Source organism: Nyctereutes procyonoides, unplaced genomic scaffold (assembly GCF_905146905.1).
Source record: "Nyctereutes procyonoides isolate TBG_1078 unplaced genomic scaffold, NYPRO_anot_genome, whole genome shotgun sequence".
NCBI classification, from domain to species: domain Eukaryota; kingdom Metazoa; phylum Chordata; class Mammalia; order Carnivora; family Canidae; genus Nyctereutes; species Nyctereutes procyonoides.
Window position 1 is genome coordinate 2,708,572 of NW_026575120.1, and position 26,682 is coordinate 2,735,253.

General features: G+C 35.1%; 1 pseudogene; it reads right to left on the reverse strand.

Annotated features, from left to right (window-relative positions):
* The window catches only part of LOC129516098 (synaptotagmin-17-like), a 31,360-nt pseudogene extending 15,411 nt beyond the window's left edge, over positions 1-15,949 (reverse strand).
* Positions 15,950-26,682: the final 10,733 nt, after the last annotated feature.

Here is a 26,682-nt window from a genome sequence, read left to right on the forward strand (position 1 = left end):
TTCTTAATAAGCAATTATAAATTAATGTAGACATTTTTATGTGTATCAAAGTTGCAAAATAGATTGGTATATATGTTCAAATTAAAAGATAAAAACTATGTAAGATTTTATTTTAAAACAAGTTTACTTAGTTCAGTATAAAGAAAAAATTTATGAAAATATAGTAGTTATATGGAAATTATAGCAAAGTCATGAAGGTGAAAAGTAAATGGATGGCTGATGTGTGGCTGACATTGCTTCAGGTGATGGAATGGCATCAACTATTTCACCAAAAAGGTGGTCCTTGACTTACAATAATTCAACTTATGATTTTTTGACTTTACAATGGTGCAAAGTGATATGCATTCTATAGAAGCCATACTTTGAATTTTGAGTTTTGATCTTTTTTGGCTAGCAATATATTGAGCAGTCAGCCACCACTCCCAATCAGCAACACCATCACAAAGGTGAACAAACAATACATTTACAACTGTTCTGTTTTTCACTTTTAGTGTAGTGTTCAATAAACTACATAGATATTCAACATTCTGTGTTAAATAATTTAACTGTAGGTTGATGTAAGTATTCTGAGCATATTTAAGATCACCTAGGCTAAGCTATCATGCTCAGTAGGTTAGGTGTATGGAGTACATTCTCAATTTATGATATTTTCAACTTATGATGGGTATGTCAGGATGTAACCTTATTATAAAGTTAAGAAAGATCTGTGACTTTTTCTCTTCCTTTCTTTCTTTCTTTCTTCTTTCTTTCTTTCTTTCTTTCTTTCTTTCTTTTTCTTTCTTCCTTCCTTCCTTCCTTCCTTCCTTTCTTTCTTTCTTTCTTTCTTTCTTTCTTTCTTTCTTTCTTTCTTTCTTTCTTTTCTTTCCTTTCCTTCTTTCTCTCCTTTTTCTTTCTCTACCCCATTCCTTCCTTCTTTCCATTCTTTTCTTCCGAACAAGTTGTATTATAAGATTCTAGGATTCTATGAAATATCAATGGGCTTCTAATTTTTTAAATTTATTTATCAGAGACACAGAGACAGAGAGAGAGGCAGAGACACAGGCAGAGGGAGAAGCAGGGTCCATGCAGGGAGCCCGACGTGGGACTCGATCCCGGGTCTCCAGGATCACTCCCCGGGCTGAAGGCAGGCCCTAAACTGCTGAGCCACCCAGGCTGCCCTATCAATGGGTTCCTAATAGATGAAAGTGTTTAGGGGTCAGGAGGGAAGAATTTAATAACTTTTAGGTTACTAAGAGGACCTGGTCCAAGCTTCATAATAATTAATGCATTCCATACGTCAGACTAAATTGTAAACAATTTACATGTCTTAAATCATTTACTACAACAATTTTATAAGGCAAAAATTTTTGCAAAGTATGTATCTGGTATTTGACTTGTATCTAAAATATGTGAATAACTATTACAACTCAATAGTAGAAAGACAACCCTGAAAATTGGGCAAAGGATCTGAGTAGACATTTCCTGTAAGAATATACCGCTATTTTCCTTTTATAGAAAAGGAAACTGAGGCACATGGTGATTGAAAAGATTTTCCGTAGTGACAGAGTCAGGACTGAATCTATGCAAACTGGATCATAACCTATACACAGATTAAATCTTGAAGATATCTCCCTAATGGTATTAAATCCATTTTCAGATTTTAGGATGATATTTCTCCAGAAGGATCTAAGTATCACTGTCCTAAAAACCTGCATTATTTTGACTACAAGCCAATGTTATGTTTAAAACAAGATTTTTGTTGCTGTTTTTGTTGTTCTTTAAAGTCATGACAAAAAGTTCGTTTAGAGGCATTTAATTCTTAAAATTCAGTCTATTTTAGTGGCATGTGATGATACCGATGTCTATTTCCTGCCTACCAATTTACCTTTGTACCTGTACAAAGCTCTTAAAGCTTTGTACAGCTTTGTACCTGTACCTCTTAAAGCTCTGGCTTCAAAACTACAATCCAACAATGAGCAGAAGGGATGCTATTATCTTAACAGCAATTCTGAGTTACCAACTCCCTGGATCAAAGAAGCCAAGGGAAAGAGATTTTTTTTTCCTAGCAAGTGTGGAAAAAGTCCAAAATCAATTTCTCAATTGTAAAGGGACAGCAAAGGGAAACAATAAAATGAATATCTTTGGGTAATGACTTAAATTCTTTTCTCTTTTCTATCCTCATCCTTTCCTTTTCATTCTTTTCCTCACTCCCCCTCTCTGGTTTACAGATATTTAAGAGACCATTGTACACACAAGTACCACAACTGAGTAGTTATGGAATATATAGAATAAAAGTCTTCAGCAGGAGACTGGTTTACTACAAATCACTTGGTATGAATTTTAGATAACTATACATATTGGTAAGACAAACATGTATGCTGTTATTTTAGCTGGTCTAAATTTAGAGAAGTCTTTCATCTCTATGATTCACATAATTAACTAGCCTCAGAGGATTTTTTTAGTGGCTTAGAATAGTGTCAATATAAACATTGAGAAAATTATTATCTTGATAAAATTGTAATAAAATATAATACTTATTATTGGCACCAAAATTGGACTAGATAAATTCACCTGATTGTGCAATTCATGTTATTCTCCTTTTATATGCTCTTAATTAGAAAGCATCTGGCAAATGAACACCTGAGCGGCAGAAAGGTAGTAGCATGGAATAATAGCTCTTCATATTGTTTAATGGGCTGTACTGAAACAACTTTTTCAGATCATGAAACCTTTTGATTATTACCAAATAATTAGTGCTGCAAAGCACCGTTAAGTTTTTTTGTTCATCTGCATTAAAGAGAATAACGAAGGGAAAACTCACAGAGCTTAGCTTCCTTTCTGGTGTCAGAGATGGTTATCTCAATTTATAGTTTCCCTAGAACTTGATTATTATACTGCTACGATGAAGTGATTTATTCTTGTTTCTTTTTTTTTTTTTTTTTTTTTTTTTAAATTTATTTATTTATGATAGTCACAGAGAGAGAGAGAGAGAGGCAGAGACATAGGCAGAGGGAGAAGCAGGCTCCATGCACCGGGAGCCCGATATGGGATTCGATCCCGGGTCTCCGGGATCGCGCCCTTAGCCAAAGGCAGGCGCCAAACCGCTGCGCCACCCAGGGATCCCGATTTATTCTTGTTTCTAAGTGTCCCCGAGTTTGCTATGACATCACATCTTTTCAAAACTGTAATACCAATTTCTGTTATTTTCTTCCTGTCAAGACCTACTTACCTTTTTGATAATTAGTGGACTTGTGTGTTTTTAAAGTAGTGTATCTGGACTACAGTCTTACCGATGAAGGAACTGTTGGGCTTGTGAAAAAGATTCCTGAAGTTCCTATAAGATGTCATTTAGCAAATGTATAAAACTACTTCACCCAAGCCTCAAAGAGTTAACCAATCCATAAGTCTTATGGTCAACTGGAGCATAACATATTGGTCATATATAGTTTACTGATTACCAAAGTTATTGATTTTTTTCTAAGATTTTATTTATTTAAACATGAGAGACACAGAGAAGCAGAGACATAGGCAGAGGGAGAAGCAGGCTCCCTTGGGAAGTCCAATGCAGAACTTGATCCCAGGACCCAAGGATCATAACCTGGGCCAAAGGCAGACACTCAACCACTAAGCCACCCCGGGCATCCTGACTTTGAGATAAGAAATAGAGAATATCTCAGAGCAGATATGGAGTGACTATTGTCAGCCAGGTTGATGGTTCTGCTTACTGAGTTGAAGTTACATTAAATTGACCAAAGCATGAAAAAAAGCACAGATCCAAGTTTTAGCCACTCAATAATTCAGGAGGGACTATATGATACATATAAAAATAACTATGCATCATTGGATATAATTTGATCTATTAATTAGTAAGGCAACAAACTGTATCCAGAAAACTGGGTTTCCATTTACAAAATAATAAAATTGGACCCTTAGCTTACAATCAAATTGAATGAAAGACTTAAGTATAAAATCTGAAACCTGAAAATTCCTAATAGAAAACACAGGGGGAAACATCCTTGACATTGGTCTTGACAGCAATTTTTTGGATTTGACACCCAAAACAGGCAACACAAGCAAATATAAACAAGTGGGACTATAACAAGCTGAGGAGTTTTTGCACAGCAAAGGAAACAAGTGACAAAATGAACAAACTACAGAATGGAAGAAAATATTTGTAAATCACCTATCTGATAATGGGTTAATATCCAAACTATATAAGGAACTTATACAACGCAATAGCTAAATAAATAAATAAATAAATAAATAAATAAATAATAAATAAATAAATCACCCTATTTAAAAACAGGTGAAATATCTAAACAGACATGTTTCCAAAGAAGACATACAAATGTCCAACCAGTATATAAATGAAGTTCAATATCACTATTAATCAGGGACATGCAAATCTAAAGCACAATGAGCTGTCACCTTATGCTTGTTAGGATGGCTATGACCAACCAGTGAAGAAATAACAAGTGTTGGCAAGGATGTAGAGAAAAGTGAGTTCTCATATACTGTTGGTGGGAATGTAAATTGGTACAGCCAGTTGTATGGGAAACAGTATAGAGCTTTCTCAAAAAGTTAAAAGTAGAACTATTATTTCATCCACCAATCTCACTTCTAGTTACATGTCCAAAGGAAATAAAATATCAAAGAGATATCTGTTCTCCTATGTTCACTGCAGCATTATTCATAGTAGCCAAGACATGGAAACTAATTGCTAATCAACAGATGAATAGATAAAGAAAAGGCAATAAAGAGAGAGAGAGAAAGAGAGAGAGAGAGAGAATGGAATATTATCCAGCCTTTTTAAAAACGGAAATTGTCATTTGCAACATGTATGAATCTGGAGGACATTATGCTACATGAAATAAGTCAGACACAAAAGACAATGCTGCATGTATCACTTCTATATGGAACCTAAAATAGTTGAACTCATGGTTACAAAGTAGAATGGTGGTTACCAAGGGCTGGGGAATGGGGGCAAAGGAGAGTGTTAGTGAAAGGATATAAACTTTCAGTTCTAAGATGAGTAAATTCTGGAGACCCAGAGTACAGAATGATGACTCTAGTTAATAATAAGGTACTATATACTTGAAATTTTCTGAGAGTAGATCTCAAGTGTTCTGAACACACACACACAAAAACCTGGTAACTGGGGCACCCAGGTGGCTCTGTGGTTGAGTGTCTGCCTTTGGCTCAGGTCATGATTCTGGGGTCCTGGGATTGAGTCCTACATCGGGTTCCCTGTAGGGAACACAGGCAGAGGGAGAAGCAGTTTAAACAGTTTGTTGAAGAGACTACATGTCGGCCTCCTTGCATGGAGCCTGCTTCTCCCTCTGCCTGTGTCTCTGTCTCTCATGAATAAATGAATAAAATTTAAAAAAAGAATAAAAAAATAAAAATAAATAAAATGATCTCAGTATATCCCAACAACGATTGAAAGACACTATTGATTATATAATGGAAACTGATTTAAGAGATACCAAATATTAAAAATACATCTTATATTTAATAAAACAATAAAATTTATGCTGCATAAAACTACATATATTATTTCTAATATTAAATTATAAAAGACTTATTTTTCAGATAAGGAAGTCGAGTTTTTGTAAAACTTCCATCTGTAAATACCTTTTTATCAAGACATGTTTAAAATAATTTATAAAATAATTTGTAAAATTTTGTAACTAAAGATCAAACATAAATGCACTTCATGAATTACTTTTCTGTACTGCATACCTGTTTATTTGTTTAAAGTAATTTATATGTTGAATTGGTTAGTTTTCTCTTAACCCTGCTTGTATTCTAGGTGCCCTCAAGGTTGGCAAGCATTTTTTTTTTCCATTTCCTGTCAACAGTCTACTTGGTGGCCTCTAATTCAGTGAAGAATACTCAGGGAATTCTGAGTTTATAAAATGGAGTATTTGCTTCTTTTATTTTCCATTAACAACACCTAACATTATATACAGTTAAATAGTTCAGTTTTACTGAAACAAATTGTAATGAGATCACTATTATTTTGAAAGGTGGATTTTGAAGTTGCTTTTCTCTTAAAGATAATATATTTTCTACCAGAGCCTAACTGTAGTAGATACATTCCTTTGGAACATTTTCAATACATCTAAAGAACTGTTAACTTCAAAAAGAAATTGTTTACAAGTGGAGTATTCAAGATGGTGCAAATCAAAGCTTCAGTGAGGTATCACCTCACACCTGTCAGAATGGCTAAAATCAACAACACAAAAAACAACAAGTGTTGGTGAGAAAGGGGAACCCTCTTGCACTGTTGGTGGGCATGCAAACTGGGGCAGCTGCTCTGGAAAACACTATGGAATTTCCAGAAAAAGCTAAAAATAGAACTACCTTACAGTCCAGCAATTGCACTACTAGATATTTACCCAAATAATACAAAAATACTAATTCAAAGGGACACATGCACCATGATGTTTATAGCAGTATTATCATCAATAATGAAATTATGGAATCAGCTGAAGTGTCCATCAACTAATAAATAAATAAAGAACTGGCATATATACACAATGGAATATTACTCAGCCATAAAAATGAATGAAATCTTGCCATTTGCAATGACATGAATGGAGCTAGAGAGCATTATGCTAAGAGAAAGAAATCTGAGAAAGACAAATGCCATAATGCCTCTCATATGTAGAATTTAAAAAACAAAACAAATGAGCAAAGGGGAAAAGAAAGAGAGAGAGAGGCAAACCAGGAAACAGACTCTCAACCATAAGGAACAAACTGATGTTTTCCAGAATAGAGGTGGGTGGAGGGATGGATTAAGTGGGTAAGCGAATTAAGGAGTGCATTTGTGATGAACACCAGGTGTTGTTTGGAATTATTGAATCACTGTGTTGTACAGCTGAAAATAATATTGTACTGTATGTTAACTAATTGGAGTTTAAATAAAAACTTTTAAATTTTTTTTCATAGAGTAGGAAACCATCAATGAAACAAAAAGGCCACCTACAGAATAAGAGATGATATTTCCAAGTGATATATCTGGTAAGAGATTATCATCTAAAATATATAAAGAACTCATACAACTCTATACCAGAAAGAACAAATAATCTGATAAGAAAATGGACAGAAGACTTGAATAGACATTTTTCCAAAGAAGACATATAGTTGGCCAGGAGATATATGAAAAGATACTTAACATCACCATTCATGAAGGCAATGCAAATCAAAACCACGATAAGATATTACCTCATAATATCTTTTGGCTAGTATCAAAAGACAAGAAATTTCAAATATTGTTGAGAATGTGGAGAAATGGGAACCCTTTTGAATTGTTGAATGGTATGTAAATTGGTGCAAAAACTCTGGAAAATAGCTTGGAGATTCCTTTAAAATTTTGAAATATAGGCGTTATGATGGTGGAGTAAGTAGGAGGAGGACTCTATGCTTGTCTTGTTCCTTGAACAAAGCTAGATACATATCAAATCATTCTAAGCACCCATGAAATTGATCTAAGGACTGACAGAACAAACTACACAACTAGAGTGAGAGAAGAGGCCATATCATGCAAGGTAGGAGGTGTGGAGGCAGGATCTGGGGGAGAAAATGACTGTGGGTACTGTGGAGGGGCAGGAGCCCTGATCACAGAGAGATAAAATAGAGACACAGACAGACAGACAGAAGAGAACAGCGTACAGGCATCACACAAGGAAAACATAAAACCATTGTGTAAAATTTGCAAAATACAGAGATACGGAAAAAATCCTAAAAACAGCAAGGGAAAAGAAATCCTTAACTTATGAGGGAAGACAAATAAGGTTATTGGTGGCAGATCTTTCCACAGAAACTTGGCAGGCCAGAAGAGAGTAGCATGATATATTCAACATGCTGAATGGGAAAAATATGTAGCCAAGAATACTTTATCCAGAAAGTCTATAATTCAGAACGAAAGAGAGATAAAGAGTTTTCCAGCCAAACAAAAACTAGAGTTTGTGACCACTAAACCAGTCTTGCAAGAAATATTAAAGGAAACTCTTTGAGTGGGAAAGAAATACCAAAAGCAATAAAGAGTAGAAAGGAACAGGGACAATCTCCAGAAGAAATTACTTTACTGGTGATACAATGGCACTAAATTCATATCTATCAGTAGTCACTCTGAATGTAAATGGACCAAATGCTCCAACCAAAAGACGTAGGGTATGAGAATGGATAAAAAATAAAATAAAAAAACAAGAGCCATCTATATGCTGCCTACAAGAGACTCATTTTATACTTAAAGATACCTGCAGACTTAAAATGAGATGGAGAACCATTTATCATTCTAATGGATGCCAAAAGAAGTTAGCCATACTATATATAACTAGATTTTAAACTAAAGACTGAAACAAGAAGTGAAGAAGGGCAATAATAAATGGGTCTATCCAACAAGAAGATCTAACAATTGTAAATATTTATACCCCCAACCTGGGAGCACCTAAATATATAAAACAATTAATAACAAACATAAAGAAACTCATTGATAATAGGTTACTTTAATACCCCGGTTACAGCAATGAACAGATCATCTAAACAAAAAACCAACAAAGAAACACTGGCTTTGAATGACACCCTGGACCAGATGGACTTAACAGATATACTAAGAACATTTCATCTTAGAGCAGCAGAATATACATTCTCTTCAAGTGCACATGGGATGTTCTCCAAAATGGATCACATACTGAGTTACAAATCAAGTCTCAACAAATGCGAAAAGATTGAGATCATACCATGTATATTTTCCAAACACAATGCTATGAAGCTTGAAGTCAATCACAAGAAAACATTTGGAAAGACCACAAATACATGGATATTAAAGAGTATTCTACTAAAGAATGAATGGGTTAACCAGAAAATTAAAGAAGAAATAAACAAAAAGACATGGAAACAAATGAAAATGAAAACATAACAGTTCAAAACCCTTGGGATAACCAAAAACAATCATAAGATGCAAGTATATAGAAATACAGGCCTACCTCAAGAAGCAAAAAAAAAAAAAAAAAAAAAAAAAAAAAAAAACCAAAAAAAAAACCCTCAAATACACAAACTTAACCTTATATCTAAAGGAGATAGAAAAAGAAGAGCAAATAAAGCCTAAAGCTCACAGAAGAATGGAAATAATAAAGATTAGAGCAGAAAGAAATGATATAGAAACAATGAAAAAAATCCCAATAGAACAGATCAATAAAACTAGGAGCTGGTTCTTTGAAGGAATTAATAAAATTGATAACCCCCTAGCCAGACTTATCAAAAAGAAAAGAGAAATGACCCAAATAAATAAAATCACAAATGAGAAAGGAAAGATCACAACCAACATGGAAGAAATACAAGTTTTGTTTTTAGAGAGGAAGAGAGTGAGTGGTTGGCAGGGGAAGAGGCATTTAGAGGGAGACAGGAAGACAGAGAATCTTAAGCAGGCTTCACATCCAACCTGAAGCCCAATGCTGGGTTTGGTCTCATGCCTCTAGATCATGACCTGAGCTGAAGAGTTAGACACTTAACCCCCTGAGCCACCCAAGTGCCCCAGGAATACAAACAATTATAAGAGAATATTATGAAAAATTATATGCAAACAAATTAGGGAATCTGGAAGAAATGGATAAATTCCTAGAAACATAAACTATGAAAACTGAAACAGGAAGAAATAGAAAAGTTGAACAGATTCATAGCCAGCAAAGAAATTGAATCAGTAATCAAAAATCTCCCAATAAACAGAAGTTCAGGGCCAGATGGCTTCCCAGAAGTCTACAAAACATTTAAATAAGAGTTAATATCTATTCTTCTCAAAGTGTTCCAAAAAACGCAAATGGAAGGAAAACTTCCAAACTCATTTTATGTGGTCAGCATTACTTTGATTCCCAAATCAGATAAAGACCCCATTAAAATGAAGAATTATAGGTCAGTATCCCAGATGAACATGGATACAAAATTTCTGAACAAAATACGAGCAAATAAAATCTAACAGTACATTAAAAGAATCATTTAACACAATCAAGTGGGGTTTATTCCTGGATTTGCAAGGGCAGTTTATTCACAAATCAATCAGTGTGATACATCATATTAATAAAAGAAAGGATAAGAACTGTATGATCTTCTCAATAGACACAGAAAAAGCATTTGACAAAATACAGAATCCGTTCTTGATTAAAAAAAACCCTCAACAAAGTAGGGGTATAGGGAACGTACCTCAACATCATATATGAAAGACCACAGGTAATATCATCCTTAATGAGGGAGAACTGAGAGCTTTTCCTCCAAGGTCAGGAACATGATAGGGATGTTCGCTCTCACCATTATTTGATGTAGTACTGGAAGTCCTAGCCTCAGCAGACAACAAAAAGAAATAAAGGGCATCCAGATCAGCAAGGAAGAAGTCAAACTTTTACTATTCACAGATGACACGATACTCTATGTAGAAAACCGAAAAAGACTCTACCAAAAAATTGCTGGAACTGATACAAAGTCACAGGATACAAAATCAATGTACAGAAATTTGTTGCATTTGTATATACCAATAGTGAAGCAGGAGAAAGAGAAATCAAGGAATTGACCCATTTATAACTGCACCAAAATCCGTAAGATACCTAGAATAACCTAATAAACCTACAGAGGCAAAAAATCTGTACTCTGAAAACTATGGAACACTTATGAAAGAAGTTGAAGATGACCTAAAGAAATAGAAAAACATTCCATACTCATGGATTAGAAGAACAAATATTGTTAAAGTATCAATACTACCCGAGGCAATCTATACATTTAATGCAATCCCTATTAAAATACCACCAGCATTTTTCACAGAGCTAGAACAATCTTAAAATTTGCATGGAACCAGAAAAGACCCCCAAATAGCCAAAGCAATGTTGAAAAAGATAAGCAAAGCTGGTGGCATCACAATTCCAGGCTTCAATTTATATTACAAAGCTGTACTCATCAAGATTGTATGGCACAGGCACAAAACCAGACACATAGATCAATGGAACAGAATAGAAAACCCAGAAATGGTCTCACAACTACATGGTCAACTAATTTTTGACAAAACAGGAGAGAATATCCAATGGAAAAACGACAGTCTCTTCAAAAAACGGTGCTGGGAAAATTGGGCAGTAACATGCAGAAAAATGAAACTGGACCACTTTCTTATACCACACACAAAAATTAATTCAAAGTGAATGAAAGACCTAAATGTGAGACAGGAAACTATCAAAATCCTAGAGGAGGAGGGACGCCTGGGTGACTCAGCGGTTGAGCGTCTGCCTTTGGCCCAGGGCATGATCCTGGAGTCCCAGGATCGAGTCCCCCATCAGGCTCCCTGCATGGAGCCTGCTTCTCCCTCTGCCTGTGTCTGTGCTTCTTTCTTTCTCTCTCTCTCTCTGTGTGTCTCTCATGAATAAATAAATCTTTAAAAAAATCCTAGAGGAGAACATAGGCAGGAACTTCTTTGACCTCAGCCATAGCAGCTTCTTACCAGACATCTCCAGAGGTAAGGGAAACAAAAGCAAAAATGAACTATTGTGACTTAATCAACATAAAAAGCTTCTGCACAACAAAGGAAACAATCAATAAAACTAAAATGCATCCTGAAGAATGGGAGAAGATATTTGCGAATTACATAGCTGATAAAGGGTTAGTATCCAAAATCTATAAGGACTTATCAAACTAAACACCCAAGAAACAAATAGTCCAGTTAAGAAATGGACAGAAGGCATGGATAGACATTTTTCCAGGAAAGATATGCAGATGGCTAATAGACACCTGAAAAGATGCACAATACCACTCATCATCAGAGAAATACAAATCAAAACAATGAGATACTATACCATTTCTTTCAGAATGGTTGAAATTAGCAACACAGGAAATAACAGATATTGGCAAGGATGCAGAAAAAGGGAAACCCTTTTACACTGTTGGTGGGAATGCAGTCTAGTGCAGCCACTCTGGAAAACAGCAAGGAGGTTCCACAAAAAAGTTAAAATTGAACTATCCTACAACCTAGCAATTGCTCTACTAGGTAATTACCTAAAGGACAGAAAAATACGGATTCAAAGGGGCACACGCACCCCAATGTTTATAGTGGCATTATCAGCAACAGCCAAATTATGGAAAGAGGTCAAATGTCCATTGACTGAAGAAAGGATGAGGAAGATGTGGTATATATATAAATATAAATATATATATGTATGATGGAATATTACTTATCATAAAAAAGAATGAAATCTTGCCATTCACAATGAGATGGATGGAGCTAGAGAATATTATGCTAAGCAAAATAAGTCAGAGAAAGATACCGTATGATTTCACTCATATGTGGAATTTAAGAAACAAAACAGGTGACTATAGGGGTAAAAAAGAGAGAGTGAAACTGTAAAAGAGACTCTTAACTATAGAGAACAAACTGAGGGCTGCTGGAGAGGAGATGTGTGGGGAGTGATGGGCAAGATGGGTAATGGGGATTAAGAAGGCCGCTTGTGGGGGTGCCTGTGTGGCTCAGTGGTTCAGCATCTACCTTTGGCTCATATTGTGAATCCCAGGGTCTTGGGATGGAGTCCTGCACTGGGCTTCCTGTGGGAAGTCTGCTTCTCCCTCTGCTTCTCTGTGTATCTCGTGTTTAAATAAATAAAATCTTAAAAATAAAAAAAGAAAGAAGTGCACTTGTGATGAGCACTGGGTGTCATATGTAAGTGATGAATCACTGAATTATATTCCTTAAACTAATAAACTAATATCACTAATATTAAACTAATATTCCTTAAACTAATAAACTAATATTATAAGTTAACTAAGTAGAATTTAAATAAAAACTTGAAAAATTAAAAAAATTAAAATATAAGTGCCATATGATCCAGCAATTTGCTCTTAGATATTTATCTGAAGAAAATGAAAACATTAATTTGGAAAGATCTACACCGCTTTGTCCATCACATTATTCACAATAGCCAAGACATGGAAGCAACCTAAATGTCCATCGGTAAATAATTAGGAAAAAAAAAGATGTGGCATATATATATATATATATATATATATATATATATATAATATATCCATTGAATATATATGTATATATATATATTCAGTGGAACATTATCTAGTCATAAAAGGAACAAACTCTTGCATTTGCAGCAACATAGATAGACCTAGAGGATATTATGGTAAATGAAGTAAATCAGACAAAAAAAGGCAAATACCATATAACTCTACCTATTGGTGGAATCTAAAAAATAAAACAGAAACAGACTAACAGATACATACAGAGAGCAAACATTTGTTTGCCAGAGGGAAGAGGGGTGGGCAGATTGAAGAAATAGGTGAAGGGATTTAATTTACAATCTTCAAGTTATAAAATAAATAAGAAACAGGGATTTAATGTACAACCTAGGGAATACAGTCAATAACATTGTAAAAACCATGTATTATGCCACATTGAAACTAGACTTATGGAGATCATTTTATGATGTATATAAATATCGAGTCACTATATTGTGCACCTGAAACTAATATAGTGTCAGCATGCTTTAATCAAAACAAAAAAGCAGTAATCCCTTAAAAATTACCTTCCTCAGGACACCTGGGTGGCTCAGCTGTTTAGTGCCTGCCTTAGGCCCAGGGTGTCATCCTGGAGTCCCGGGATCAAGTCCCACATTGGGCTCCCTGCATGGAGCCTGCTTCTCCTTCTGCCTATGTCTCTGCTTCTCTCTCTTCTGTCTCCCGTGAATAAATAAATAAAATCTTTTTAAAAAAACACCCTCTGGGGAATTTCTTTGGAAATGAAAACAGTTTTATAAAACAGCACAGAATCTTAACACTGAAAGTAATTATATGACTTTGTGTACATTAGAGTTTTATATAAGTTATAAAAAATTTAAAAATTATAAAACCTAATGTTACTATCAAAGAAGTATGTCCAATATAAGAAAAGTGCTTACATAAATTTTAAAAATCATTCTTAGCTTATTGTTATGTAAAATCCAATAGTATATGCTAAAATAAGTATTAATAATCTTGAAGCAGTTTTTATTCTCAACTTTTGAGTTGAAAGTCTTTCAATCTTTTTTTCAACTTAAATACTAGCTATCTAACTTAAACGGGGCATTTTTACATATTTTTTTGCATTCATCTGAACAGTAGATGAAGACAATTCTACGAATTTTCATTTAATTCCTTGCTTTAAAATGAGTTAAAAAAATTTTTTTTGTTTGTTTGAGAGAGATAGACTGTGAGCAGGAGTGGGGGCAGAGGGAGAGAGAGAATCCTAAGCAGGCTCTACCCTAGGTGTGGAGCCTATTGGGGGTGAAGTGGGGGGCTTTATCTCTGGAACCTGAGATCATGAGTTGAACTGATATCAAGAGTTGGATGCTTAACTGAGCCACCTAGGTGACCCTAAAATGAGGGTTATTAAAATTTTGTTATTTATTTTTCTTGTTTTCCTTTGAGAGAATATATTTCTCCATGTTCTACTGGAACATAGCTATTCTTAATTGTTTCACAGATCACTGAACGCTGTTTCTTTTCCATTCATAAAGGACACTTCTCCTTCAGTTAAATTAGTTTTTGATATTTAAATTTGTGCCTTCACCCTCATTTTGATAGTAATTTCATTTACATTTGAGAGGTAGTCTTCCCAGTGTATTCAGCAAGGATAGGCCAGGATAAGTGTACAGTTTTGGCTACACAATTTAAGAGTTTGGAGTATTGAGAAAGGATTCAGAAAAGGTCTCTAAATTTGATGAAAAAGTAATAAAATAAAAGCTATGAGGAATGATTGGAAGGCAACGTGGATAGGTTTTCTAGTATTCAAGAATATTTAATGTGAATTATGATGACATTCTATTGGTATCATCCAAAGGTATTAAATAGGAGAGTTCTTTAGTAAACAAAAAAGGTAAGACCAAACTTCTCTCTATTGCTTTTCTTCTGTCACTGTAACCATTTTGTGTCTTGGACTCAAAGTGAACAACTTGAGTTGAAACTATGTTATGAAGAAATTCAAGTGAACCTACCCTAATCAGAATCAATTGCAGTAAATTATAAACGCAGATCCATGGGATAACTCTGTTTTAGGCTAGCACACTTTTCTGATCCCTAAATCTTGTTGTTGCTGTTCTTCGCTCTAATTTATCTTGCTTTCACCATCCAGTTTCAATGAAAATTACTAGTATTGGCCCTTAAAGAGAAAAGCCATTTCTTGTTTGGCTCATAAGAACTCACGTATTGGGCTTCTAGTGGAAACTTCTGCCAGTATAATACATTCCTCCACTGAAATTAGCAGTGGTCCATGGTTTTGACTTGAACCCTTCCTAAGTCTTTTAACCTCTAAGGGTTTCATATGTATAGTCAATCATCTTAAATTATATTTCTTCTCAGTTTCTCATTTTTAACTCTGCATTTTTGCAGAACACTGTCTTTTATTTTTCATGCATCTGCTTCTCATTTGGACTTGTTATTCACAAATATCTTTCCACAATTTTCTTATTTAGAATCTAAAAGTATACTCACTGTCTTTCCTGTGGAAGAAGCTTGTAGCTTTACACAGATAAAAAATACTTAAATCTAGATTTGATGACAAGATGGTGGTGCCAGCACAGGAATTACAAAATATATCATAAAATAGAGAAAATATTTAGAAGTAGGTAAAATATAGATTGAAAATTAAAAAGAGAATGAGTATCATGTGCCTATCAGAAATCTGAAGTGTATCTGCTAAATGTATTGTGGATGAAACCGTGTGAAAAAGCAAAATTGAGGACCACTGTATAATTATCTTTCTGAGAGAAAAAGAATGTTCTTCATTCATTCCCTGCCCTGGAAAGAGGGAGACAGATACCTAGAATCCTGTAGACAACTCTTTTGTCTGAGAAGTAAAAACTGTGTTTTCCTAAGAGATGGAAGCCCACAGAGAGTTCAGGAGCTAATCAAAGATTTCCATTTCACTAACACATACCTCTGTGAACAAGGGCATTGCGGCAGGCACATTAAGAGTGAGTTACTTCTAAAGAAGATAGACCAGTCATAACGATGGATTCTTCTCTAAGGGGACTGTCTATATTTATGTAGCGATGTAATAACTCATGATCATGGCTCTGCCAATGATTAATGTTTCATTTTCCTTTCTACTCTTTTAAATGATATACTGTCAGATTTTTCTTTTTCTTTTTTTTCCCTCCTTTAAATTAAGACCTGATGTGTCCTTTAGGAAAAATTCAGATTTTGAATAAAGCAATGCTTATCTTGGTTTTAAGTAATTTAATTCTTTTTTTTAATTTTTTTTTTAGTAATTTAATTCTTGCCTGACTGTAAGACAGCTCTGGATCAGCATGGAGACTTCTCTCTCTCTTTTTTAAAAGATTTATTTATATATTTATTCGAGAGAGAGAGAGAGAGAGAGAGGCAGAGACACAGGCAGAGGGAGAAGCAGGCTCCATGCCGGGAGCCTGACACGGGACTCAATCCTGACACTCCAGGATCACACCCTGGGCCAAAGGCAGGCGCTAAATCACTGAGCCACCCAGGGATCCCCAGCATGGAGACTTCTAAAGAAGGATGAATAAACAAAGTGAAGTGAAAATAGGCATGAAAAAAGCCTTCATAATCAGTAGAAGGGCTCCTGCTATAGATTCAAGACATTTATCCCTTTAAAATATATAATTTAAGATATATTCACAAAAATGTTTCAACTTTGTTTTCAAGATCATTTAAAAATTATTTTCCATGAAACTTCTCAATGAAAACATAGGTATAGTTGTATAGAGTGAGGCAGATGAATAGAAGATGTGATTCAGAAAAAAAATGAATTAATGAAAAGACAAAATACACAAATTCTCAGAACACAGAAGAAAAAAAAGAGAATAAAGACAAGAAAATAATAATAAAATAGGCATCTCACTCTGTAGGTCATAAGTTTCTTAAGAGATAACAAAACAATTAGAACCACAAAGACATGATCTATTAAAAAATGGTAAATTGAACTTCATTAAAATTAAAAATTTCTGCCCTGCAAAATATAATGTTAAAAGAATAAGATAAACCGCTGATGGGAGAAAATATTTGAAGACGACACATCTGACAAAGGACTGTTATCCAAAATATGCAAAGCACTCATAAAATCCGACAATAAGAAAATGAGCGATCTGACTAAAAAATGGGCAAAAATTTGAACAGATACCTTCAGCAAAGATGATACACATATGGCAAGTAAGTTTATGAAAAGATGTTTGACATCGTTTGTCAGTAGGAATTTGCAAATTAAGACAACAATGAGATATCACTGCACATCTACTGGAATGGCCAAAATCAAATACACTGTTAATACCAAATACTGTTGAGAATGTTGGGCAACAATGTTCACTGTTGGTGGGAATGCAAAAATGGTACAGCTACTTTGCAAGAAAGTTTGACGTTTATTAAAAAAAATAAAACTAAACATATTCTTACTATATGATTGCTCTTTGGTATTTATTCAAAAGACTTGAAAACTTATGTCCACAAAAAAAACATGCACAAGGATGTTTTTGAAGTTTTATTCATAACTGCCAAAACTTGTAGGCAAACAAGATGTTCTTCAGTAGATGAATAGATAAACTGTGTTGTATGCAGACAATGGAATATTAGTCATCTCTAAAAAGAAATAATCTAACAAGTTCTGAAAATTTATGGAGAAAAGTTAAATGAATATTACTATGTGAAAGAAACTAACTCGAAAAGGCTAGCGATTGTATGATTCCAACTATATGACATTTTAGAGAAGGTAAATATGGAGATAGAAAAAGATCAGTGATTTCAAGGAATTATGTGGGGAGTAAGGGATGAATAGTCCAAAAGCAAAGGATTTTTAGGGCAGTGAAACCATTGTGTATGATACTACAATGATGATACATGTCACTACAGATCTGTACAAACTCATAGAAGGTACAGCACCAAGAGTGAACGAACTCTAATGTAAAACACGTGAATTCTGGGTGATAATGGTGTGTCAGTGTATGTTATCAGTTGTAAAAAATGCATCACTCTGGTGGGGGCTGTATTAATAGTATAAGGAAGTTGTGTTTTGGGGGCGCCAGGGATATATGGGAATTCTCTGTACTTTCTGCTCTGTTTTGCTGTGAACCTTAAAAACTGCTATAACAATTATTTAAAAAAGAAATCATTCATAGTCTAAAAGTTTCAGTGAAGTTTACTGCCATGATAAGGATGATGGCAGTGTGATTGGGCTACCTGTATTTATCCTTATTCTGTTTGTCATCATTAGGAGGAAATTTCTAGAGAATTACAAAACAAAAATTCCAGTGTTTTCATTCTGAACACATAACAACCAGAACTGACCACTTAGATGAGGCACACATCCTTGAGAGGATAGAATTATCACAGGAGAGAACATGCTGGAGGAGTTGATAATTTCTATATGGCCGGAATGTGTAAGAATGAGTACTTTAAGTATTGAAATGAATATATTTGCATATTTTAATTGTGAGTTGTGATGTAGAATAAGTTGCTGATATTTGTCGGAAGGTATAGGCAATCAGGCAGTCTGGCACAACCCCTATCTTTTTGTAGGCTGTGTTAACTGGCATAGAAATTTCTAGCCATAAAAACAAGGCCATTAGAAATTTTTCTGAGTAAAAGGTAGAGAACAATATAATCTTTGGTTCTGGTCCATGAGCCTTCAGCACAGAGACCCTTGAAATTGATGCACTAAACGCTCAGACTCAGCACTATGAATTTACACAAAAACATCTCTTTTCCCAAGGTCTTCCCATTGTGCCTGAGGGATGAGTTTTCCAACTAACAGACTCTACTTGAATAATCATCTCTCTTGCCTTCTGCATCTTCTAATTCCCAGCCAATTCACAAAATCTCCTTTTCTTTCAGTCCAGAAATCTTCCCCTAATTTTTGTCCTAGGATTATGGCCCCTGTTCTGTGAAGAAATTTTACCTTGCTGTACATCCATTTGTTGCTACCAATCCTAAATAGATGCTGCTAAAGCATTCCTAAGGAAAACAAAATCACACAACTATGAAGGTTGTGTGACATGACAAATGACAAATTTGTGTACCATGACCAATTTAGTTCCCAACCTCAACTGGGCACTGAATAAATACTGCTTAGTAGTTTTTTTTTTTTTTTTTTTTTTTTTTTTTTTTTTTGCTGCTTTCTTTTTCTCTAGATTTTTTATTGCAAATTACAACTTTACTACTCCACTTAATCCCCCATTTCCTCACTAGCAGGAGATGATCTTTTATTTTAACCATGCTATTTCTTTGCCTACCTTAGCAAAGTTTACTTATTCCTAATAAGATCTCATTTTTTACCTATTTCTGGAAGATAGTTTTTTGACCTCCACAAGCCTAACTTAATTGAGCACTTCTACCCCTAAGGGAAATAGCATATTTTTAACACCTTTGTTATAGCAGCATCACTGAGACAATTATTTTGTACATGTCTATTCAATCCCTAAAGCTAGTAATGGAGGAGTGTGCTAATGAATTTTTATTCAGCTTGCATCCCTAAGGCTGAACATTGTAGGCCTGGGTATATAGTTACAATGGGCAGATGGCCCTATTGTTGCCCATTAACATTCATTGGGAAAATCACATTTATTTCATTTCCTATTGGTTTTGTGGGTAGGATATCATTGTTTTCTCCCTTTCTTTAGAAATAGTCAAGATTTGGTTTGTAATGTTCTATTTTGAGGTTAATAAACAAATCCTGGGAAAGGAGAAAAATCCTTTCATGTGCTAGAGTTGATAAGGTAGGATGATTTAATTCTAGAGCTACCAATGACTGCCTTCTTTGATTATATAAAAGGTGAAGACAGAAAGAGAAAAATGAAATTCCCAGAAACATCTGGGGGCCAGTAAGAAGACCTAGACAATAGGAATGATCTCATCTTCTTCCAACAGGAATACTAAGTTCTATGAATGGGGACTTGTCCTTCTTTTGTTATAAGGGCTTGAAGGGGCAAGGAAGGCTATGGAGCTCATAAAATTATCCTTAGGTGTACTTTTTAAGAAAGAGGGCAAAGGTAAATCTCTGACTTGTCTTTTCACTTGGAGAAGCCTACCCTACTCCTTTAGGAGGGTCAGGAGTGAACCCTTAGAAGGACTTAAACTTTCTTTTTTTAGAATTTAAATTCCATTTGCTATAACATGTAACACCCAGGGCTCATCATGTTATGTACCCTCCTTAATGCCTGTCACCCAGGTACCCCACCCCCCCTCCTCTTCTGCAACCCTTTGTTTGTTTTCCAGAGTTAGGAGTCTCTCATGGTTTGTCTTCCTCTCTAATTTTTCCTCAGTTTCCCCCCTTTCCCTTATGGTCTTTTCCACTATTACATATTTCCACATATGAGTGAAACCATGTGATAATTATCTTTCTCTGATTGATTTATTTCACTTAACATAATACCCTTCAGTTCCATCTAGGTCAATGTAAATGGTAGGTATTCATCCTTTCTGATGACTGAGTAATATTCCATTGTATATATACACACCACATCTTCTTTTTCCATTCATGTGTTGAAAGACATCAAGGCCCCTTCCAGTTTGGTTATTGTGGACATTGGCTGCTATGAACATCGGGATTCAGGTGTCCTGTTGTTTCACTACATCGTATCTTTGGGGTAAATCCCCAGTAGTGCAATTGCTGGGTCATAGGGTAGCTCTATTTTTAACTTCTTGAGGAACCTCCACATTGTTTTCCAGAGTGGTTGCACCAGCTTGCATTCCCACCAATAGTGCAAGAGGGTTCCTCTTTTTCCACATCCTTGCCAACGTTTATTGTTTCCTGTCTTGTTAATTTTAGCCATTCTCAGTGTAAAGTGGTATCTCATTGTGGTTTTGATTTGTACTTCCTGATAGCAAGTGATGTGGAATATTTTTTCATGTGCTTGTGTAGATCTTCTTTGGAGAAATTTCTGTTCATGTTTTCTGCCCATTTCTTGGCTGAATTGTTTGTTTTTTTGGGTGCTGAGTTTGGTAAGTTCTTTATAGATCTTGGATATTTGCCCTTTATCTGATAGGGACTTATACTTCTAACAATGGTGAATAGCCATTTCTGACTTACTTTCCTGCTTAAAACAACTGGAAAAACTGAGTAAAATTTAACAAATATGGAGAGCTAACAAGGAATTGCAAAATTGTTAGACCAAAATCCAGAAGATGGAAATTGAAAGAAATAAATTTAGAATTTATATATACTGTTCCCTTGTACAGTACATTGCTGATTCCCAAAGAAGCCAATGAATTTATGACACTTGCAGAACCCACCATGTAGGGGAAAGGCTAGTGTGAATACCCTAGAAGTAAGGCTGATCTTGAAGTAGAAAAGGAGAGTACATAATCTGATTCATCTTCAAGTTAGCAAGAATAATCTTTAAAAAATTTCTTTAAGAACATTTCAAGAAAGGATAATTACAGACTAATTTCTCATCATTATAGATGCAAAAATATTAGCAAAGCAAATCCATGTATATATATGTATACCTTTATACAAATGTATATGTATATAAATGCACATATTAGTATATGTGTATTACAGGTGATGGCATGTATATACATTCATGTGTATTTGTGTATGTGTTATTGACAGGCTGATTTTAAAATGGAAATAAATACAGGGGTGCCTGGCTGGCTCAGTTGGTTGAGTGTCTGACTTTTGATTTCAGCTTAGGTCATGATCTCAGTGTCATTAGATCAAGTCCTGTGTCAGGCTCTGTGCCTAAGATTCTCTCTCTCCCTCTCTCTGCCCTCTCCCCATTCACATACTCTCTCTCTTTACAATCTTTAAAAAATAAAATAAAATAAAATAGAAATACAAAAAGCTGACTTTCGAAAAGACACTCTTAAAGAACAGGAAAGTAATAAACTCTCTACTCGACAAAAAGACCTTTATAAAATGATAGAAATTGAGACAGTGTGCTATTGAGTCAAAAGGAAAAAAATAGAGTAATAGAAGAGAATAGGCCAAAAGACTTGCTGAGGACATTGTCTCTTTACTAGTTTGTATCATAAATTCATGTGAAAAAATAATAGTAACACAATACTAATGTAGTTAGCACATAAAAAAATACTATCTTATATACTTAATTGGTATAGTTTGAATTCACTTAGCAAAATTTAGAAAAACAAGTATTTTAACAGAGTAGAAGTAAAGGAAAGAGGTACATTAGAATGAGGAAATAGAAAAGAATCCAGAGACAGTTAAAGCACAATATCCTTTGAAATACAGGGTAAGTGGGCAGCCCCAGTGGCACAGCGGTTTAGCGCCGCCTGCAGCCCGGGGTTTGATCCTGGGGACCCTGGATCAAGTCCCACATCAGGCTCCCTGCATGGAGCCTGCTTGTCCCTCTCCCTGTGCCTCTGCCTCTCTCTCTCTCTCTGTGTCTCTATGAATAAATTAAAAAAAAAAAGGAACACAGGGTAATAAAATATAGTTAGTAGATGTGTTAGTAGGATGTTCCTAGGAAAGAGGGGAAAATGGTCTTTAAAAAGGAAAGGAAGAACAAATTAAGTTCAAGATGCATTTGACAAATAATTATATGTTTAATTATAAGAAAAAATAGTCAAATTAATTATACTAAATCAGAAAATTTTAAATGATATAAATCTGAGCATATGTCACCCTATCATAATGCCCTGTATGCCCATGATTGAGGGTCTCAAATGTCATACATATCTTTTTCTCTTTTTCTTTCAGCTCTATTTCATTCATGAATGTGTGTAATGAATAGGTACCTGTGGTGTTCAGTACATGCTCTGTTCTTTGTTCAGTGTCACATGAATGCACACGACTGACAAAAATTCCCATTTGTGTGGAGCTTTCATTCTAGTTGTGAAATAGAGAAAATAACAAATAATGTAATAAATAAATTTTATCATTTGTTAGATGGCATTAAGTAGTAAAAAACAGAATGGCATGAAGGAGACTGGGAGTACAGGTTGCTATTTTAAATAAGATGGTTGAGGATGCTTCTTTGAGCAGGTGATAGTTGAGCAAAGACATGGAGCAAAGAAAGTAGAATAGTTGACAATTAGCAAATCTGAAAGTGTATCGCAGCCAGAAAGAATATCTAGGATAATGGCCTTAATATGGCCAGTGCTTCACGCCTTCTTTGTAGATAAATAAAAAGTAGTAGAAATTCCTTTGGAAAGATAATGAAGTATCAGACATGGTAGGTCCCATGAACCACCTAGAGGACCTTGGCTTTTTCTTTGACTAAGATAGGAGGACACTGGAAAGGCAGAGGAGTGACAAGATCTAACTTGTCTTTAAAGGATCACTCTGCCTGCAGTTGAGAATAGGCTGCGGAGGAGTCAATGTTAAAAGCAGTAAAACTATTTTGAATGTTATTGGGGGGTAATCTAGCTAAATGCTGATGGTGGCTCTAACCATAAAGGGAACAATGCAGATAGTGGCTTGAGTTATTTATTCCACATATGTTTTGAAGGCCATAACAATTTTTTATGACTGATTGGATCAGTCATAATCATCTTAATGAAGATGATTAAGAATTTTAGCTTGAGCAACTGAAAGGATAGAATTCCCATTAAGTATGATAGGGAAAATTATAAATGGAATACTTTGGGAAAGGGGGCCAGAACCAGTGGTTTAGTTTTGGACACATTAATTTAGATCTGGCTATGCCATATTCTAGCAGAGATGTTGAGTGAGCAGTTGGATATATAAGTCTAGAGTTCAAAACAGAAATCTTGGTAGGACATTAATAAAAATTAGAGCCATTTGTGTATAAAGGGTATTAAACCAAAGAGACTAGATGAAATTACCAAGAGACTGCATGAAAGAAGAGGAGAAGATATGACTGAGTCCTTGGCCCCTCCAAAGTTAGGGTGCCAGGGAGTAGAGTGGGCATTTGCACAACCAGGGACCTACAAGGTAAAAACAAAGGAGAGTAGTGTTAGTCCAAGTGAAGAAAGTGTATCAGTGAAGAGAGAGTGAATCTCATTTTTCAAATCTGCTAATAGGGATGCCTGGGTGGCTCAGTGGTTGAGCGCGTCTGCCTTTGGCTCAGGGCATGATCCTGGAGTCCCTGGATTGGGTCCCACATCGGGCTCCCTGCATGAAGCCTGCTTCTCCCTCTGCCTGTGTCTCTGCCTCTCCCTTTCTGTGTCTCTCATGAATAAATAAATAAAAATCTTTAAAAAATAAATTAAAAAATAAAACTTGCTATTAAATTATATCAGTGGTAATACTGACAGAAGCACTGCTTAGAAGTGTGGAAAAGAAGCCTGATTGGATATGATCTGAGAGAGAACAGAGAGAAATGAAGTAAATAGAGAAGTTATAACATTTTGAGGAATTTTGTAGGAAAGGGGAGCAGCAAATGGGTGATAGTAGGTGGGGAAAATGAGGCCAGAGGAGGTTTTGTTTGATACAGAAGCAGATTCTGCATGACTTTTACTTCATGTGACCTTTATAAAAGTCAACTATTTTATCACTAAAATATAACTTTTCAAAGGTGAATCTTCAAAGGCCAACACAATATTCCACTAAGTACATATAAGATTGGTTAAAATGTTATCTTTTGTAACATTACATTAAAAAATTAAAATACTGATTCTATGCTATCCACAGCTACACTTTATTATTTGTTAAAAAATAAATACTTAAAGTGTGTATATTTTGAATGAATCCTTTGAAATATATTAACCTTTACCTGGTGATTTTAATTGAATATGTGGAACAATTTGAGATATACAAGTTGATGGGTTTATAAAAGACGGTACAAATATTCTCTAAAATATAAATGATTTTGATGTTTTCAATATGATGCATTGTATTAAATAATCTTCTTACTTTTACTTTCCAAAAACAATGGGCTGACAAAGATATGATATTAAACACATATCCTCATTTTACAAGTGGAGCAACTGATGCTTATCATATACACAAGTCAAATTGTATAAGTTTGTACAGATATTCTAGTCTTCTTCCTAATACTCTATATTCTAATTATATGGAATAAACATCTTTGGCATTGACGTTTATGTGAGTTCATTGCTTCCATTGCTTTGCATTCTTTCATACATATACCTCTAGACTGGAAATTTTTGACAGGAGAATTGGATTGCTCTTTCTTTTTCATAGGTTTACCACACAAAATTTCGTACCATATGTGTTTAATAAATATTGCCTAAATTTATGAATAAACATTCCAAAATATTATGATTGATATCTCCTCATAAAAGCAAAGACTAAAAATTAGAAGATAACTGACTTCAGATATAAGATACACAAAATTCACACTGTCCTTTTAGGCATTTAGTGTAGCAAAAGTTATACAGGGGCACCTGGGAGGCTCAGTCAAGTAAGCACTTGACTCTTGATTTTGGCTCAGGTCATGATCTCAGGGTCAGGAAACCAGCCCTGAGTTGGGCCCTGCATTAGGCTCTGCGCTCAGAGGGAAGTTCACTTCTCTCTCTCCCTCCCTCTGCTCCACAACCCGCCCCCCCCCAACACCATGCTCTCTCTCTCTCTTAAATAAATAAATATCTTTTTAAAGAAGAGTTATGCAAACAGGTAAGATAATGCAATAGCTCAATCTTCTCTATCAGCTGCTGTGACACTCAATAACTGTTGAAAGTATTTTCAGTGTCTTTATGCCAAATCTTTTATCATGGGACAGAAAGTTTTTCTCCTTTCTTACCATTACCTTCATTTCTTTTTTTAATTTTTATTTATTTATGATAGTCACATAGAATGAGAGAGAGAGAGGCAGAGACACAGGCAGAGGGAGAAGCAGGCTCCATGCACCGGGAGCCCGACGTGGGATTCGATCCTGGGTCTCCAGGATTGCGCCCTGGGCCAAAGGCAGACGCCAAACCGCTGCGCCACCCAGGGATCCCTTACCATTACCTTTAGTCTCTTGTTCACTGGGATGAGATAAAGTAGACTTCTTGACAGAGAGACTTGAAAAGGAATGTTTGGAAAATGAGAAATGCATAATCCTTTTGTCTTATGATGCCCAGATGAAATTTAACTGAAAACATTTTTAACATTTTGTTCCTAATTTTAACTCTTAGATATTGACAGAAACAGTAGTGAGCTCTTATTCTTAACCTTATTGACTTCCCTCATTATACCCCTTACTTTCCTGCTATTTTACATTTTTCTCATTGCCTTTTGGGGCCAGTTTTATAAATTTTTATTTTCTGACATAAAAATCTTCTGACTACTAATTTCTCCTCTTTGCTATCTATTAATAGTGTTTCTTGACAGCCCTGTGTGATTAATGACAGCTTTGTAAAATAAACGTTTCACACGCAGCAGTAATTTGAGAAGTACTGCTTGAAGTAAATACTTGTAAAGACCTAAAACTTTTAGGACTTTTGGCAGATGAAAAGGATTTTGTTTGGAAACTTGTATAATATAAGTTGGAAAATGTGCATTCAGAAAGTGCTTTTTGTTGACATTTCTCGGTCTGTTCAGATATGAATACTACCTATCTTAATAACAGGAGAGACAAACTAGGTGCCTGTTGCTAATACACTACCACAGGAGCTGACCAAATCACAGGAGACCCCAATACATTTAGTGATGAATTTCATAGTAGGTTCTCAGTGACTACTGTTGACTAGTTGACTTATTGCACTTATTTGGTACAGATGATTTCTTTTTCTTCAACATGAAACATGTGGTGCTTTCTATCTCTTTTATCAAATACGAAATTCTCATACCTA